The sequence below is a fragment of the Macaca thibetana genome, chromosome 7 (genome assembly GCF_024542745.1).
Source record: "Macaca thibetana thibetana isolate TM-01 chromosome 7, ASM2454274v1, whole genome shotgun sequence".
NCBI classification, from domain to species: domain Eukaryota; kingdom Metazoa; phylum Chordata; class Mammalia; order Primates; family Cercopithecidae; genus Macaca; species Macaca thibetana.
Window position 1 is genome coordinate 113860199 of NC_065584.1, and position 3342 is coordinate 113863540.

At 46.7% G+C, this 3342-nt stretch overlaps 1 pseudogene; it reads right to left on the reverse strand.

Annotated features, from left to right (window-relative positions):
* Positions 1 to 946: 946 nt before the first annotated feature.
* Positions 947 to 2870, reverse strand: LOC126957900 (ATP-binding cassette sub-family B member 10, mitochondrial-like; annotated as a pseudogene).
* Positions 2871 to 3342: the final 472 nt, after the last annotated feature.

Sequence of the window (3342 nt, forward strand, 5' to 3'; positions counted from 1 at the left end):
AGCCTCATCAATGGAGAAAAAGCACTTTTTTCTTCAGGCAACAGCACATTAACAGCACTGAATAAAAAATATGGCAAATTCAATGGTTGTCAGCATTGCTTTAGTAATTTCGAGACTATAAATAAAACGCTAACCATAAATAAAAAAGAGTTTACTAATATCTTCTTTTCAGGAGAGTGATACATTCTGAAGGTTTCTTGTTATTCTATTGAATAGCAAGGACTTCCAAACTTAAATGTCTTAAGGCTGAAAATTAGTTATGTTCCTCAGATTTTAACCTTATTAATGATATTCCAAAAGTATTATAGATTCAATTTGTCTTGAAATTATAAATTTCTAACAGATATTTTTCAAAATACATGCCTTTAAACAACTTAAATGAGAAAATCATTCATTCTTAATAATACCTGACAGTTCGTCCCTTGCTTCCCAGAAGTTTTTAAAAGAAAACTTGTTAGGATTTCATATGCCAAAATGTTGAAAACTGCACATATTCAAACATAGTTCCCATAGGAACACATACTCCTCACCTCTCACACCTTTGAAGACACAGGCGACAGGCAATATAAATGTTCCCTTCTTTCCAGCTGATGTTAAATGGTTCAGTTTGCTTCATGGGATTATCGGAATACAGGGTTAAATTTTCATTTTCCATTACTCTATCTAGTAAAATTGAACTTAAACTAGGTAGAATACTACCAGAAGAATTACACGGTGATTGGTAAACTGGCCTAAAATAATCAGGCTTTTTTATTTATAATTCCCTTTTTAAAGTTGTCATTTGACAATTGCTTCAATCTTCAGGCAAAAGAAAATGAGGTGCCATGCTATATTAATTAAAATATTCCACAATAAAATGCAAACCCTGAAAATAACTTCGGTGCTACAGACATTTAAAAAGTTACAATTGTTAAAACTCTGAATAAAAAGATCTTGAGAACAGGTACATTTCAAAACAATATTTTACACACTGGAAAAAAGTATTTTTCAAATAACATGATATATGGTTTACATATTTCAGTCTCTTAGTTGTTGTTGTTGTTGTTTTTTTCTGCAACACTGTTTTGCATTAAAGTCTCTCATGTGGTTTACTAGATGGGTTCCTGACTCACTGTCCCAATCTTGGATCTCAGCCACACTGGGTTTAGCTGACAGATGTCATGACCATCAAGACTGATAGTTCCAGAAGCAGGGTCCTACAACCTCAGCAGGAGCGAAATCACTGTTGATTGGCCAGAACCACTTGCGCCAACCAGTGCCCTGACAGATCCTGACGGAATGGAAAGACTGAAATCCTGAAATACGGGCACCTCTGGGCGAGCCGGATAGGCAAATGCACGTTCTTAAACTCCAAAGCACCCTGGAAGCTTTTCTCATTGAAGGTGACCCCTCGTTAAAAGGCAGCTTGGGCTCTCTCTCCAGGAGCTCCCAGAGGCGCCCCCCGGCACCCAGTCCTTTCAATCAGCTCTGAGTAGAAAGAGCTCAGACTTCAATGCTTATTCCACCCCAGAAAGCATATATTAACCCAGAAAGCATACATTAACCCAGAAAGCATACATTAGAAAGCAAGAGGGTTCACCCACGGTCACGTGGGCACTGCCCATCAGCAGCCCTCCTTTGTACAGGCCAGAAAGCACAATCAGGTTTCCGCAGAGCCTAGTTGCTCCAAAGAAGCCAGCCAGAGTAATGCCTCCTTCCTTGCTAACTGCATCACATGGTCCACTTTGCTGGCATATATCTCTATTTCAGTCATTTCTTTCCCAAAACCTCAAACAGTTCTTACACTGCCAATACATTCCTCAGCTAGCTGAGTGGCTTGTGCCAGGGAATCCTGGGTGACTTTGGTCAGTTTCCGTAGATATCGTCCATAAATTACAGCAATGATTGACACTGGAGGCACCGCTCCAAACAATGGTGGGCACATTAGGTGAGACAAAAACCATCATACTGATGCCTACAGAAGCCTGGGCCCCGGCCCTGAGCCCATCTGAAAGGTTTTCAGTCACTGAGCGCCCCAGGAGCGCAGTGTCTGATGAGAGGCGGTTAACCAATTCTCCTGTGCGAGTCTTGTCAAAGAAAGCAACCCTACCTGGGAAGGGAGGAGAAGAATGAAGTTCTCAGCCTGGAGTTTGCAAGAGGTAGACATGAATGGCATTGGCGGCAGCACCACACAGAAACACGCCACTGAGCCCAAGGCAGAGGCGGGTCAGGTTGTCGCTGCAGTCCACAGTGGGGCTGGTAGAGATGACATCGACGACCTGACCCGGGAAGAAGGGGGAAGACATGGAGCTAACACGACATCGTGAGAAATCCAACCGCAGCTGCCATCCTCGGGCGCTCAGGTTACACCAGCCCCAGGAGCTTCGTGGCCTCAGAGTCAGACCGCCGCGGATCGCAGCCGCGTCTCGTCCCCGGGAGGCGCCTCCGGCCGGTGCCGCAAGGCCTCTTTTCCCGCCCAGGCAGTGGCGGTGGGACCTGGGCACCCCGCGCGGGGGCGCCAAGGAGCGCCCGGCCCGGCTCAAGAGCCCCGCTCCTGCAGCTGCCCGCCCGAGCCCAAAGCCCCAGGAGCCTCGCCAGCCCCGCGCCGCCCCGCGCGCCGCCCGCGCGCCGCCCTACCCCGCCCCAACAGCAGCTCCTCCAGCGGCGCGCGGCTCCAACCCCCGGAGCAGCGCCGTCCCCGCGCCGTATAGCGGCGCCGGCCTCAGGCCAGTGAACTGCCGTAGGGACCCGGGGCGCGGCTGGCCCGGCCCACGCGCAGGATACCGGCAGGAGCCGCCTCGGCTCGGCGGGACCATGGGGCCGGTACATCTTAAAGAACTAGAAAAGCAAGAATAAACCAGACCCAAAATAAGTATACAAGAAAGGAAAGAGTAAAGGTAAGAGCAGAAATTAATGAAATTGAAATGAAAAAAAAAAATCAACAAAATGTAAACTTCGTTTTTTAAAAAAGATAAACCAAACCACTAACCTTTAGCCACCCACACACACCCACACCCACACCCCCCCACACACACACAGAAAAAGAAAAAAAACGAAATAAAATCAGAAATGAAAAAGGGGATTCTGCAGAAATTGTAAGGGTCATTAGAGGCTAGTAGGAGCAACTACAGGCCAATACATTAGAAAATCTAGAATAAATGGATACTTTCCTAGACACATCCAATCTAGCAAGAATGAACCATGAAGAGCTCCAAAACCTGAAAAGACCAATAAGTAATGAGATGGAAACAAAACATCTCCTAGCTAAGGCCGGGCGCGGTGGCTCCCGCCTGTAATCCCAGCACTTTGGGAGGCGGAGGCCCGTGGATCACGAGTCAGGAGATCGCGAACATCCTGGCTAAC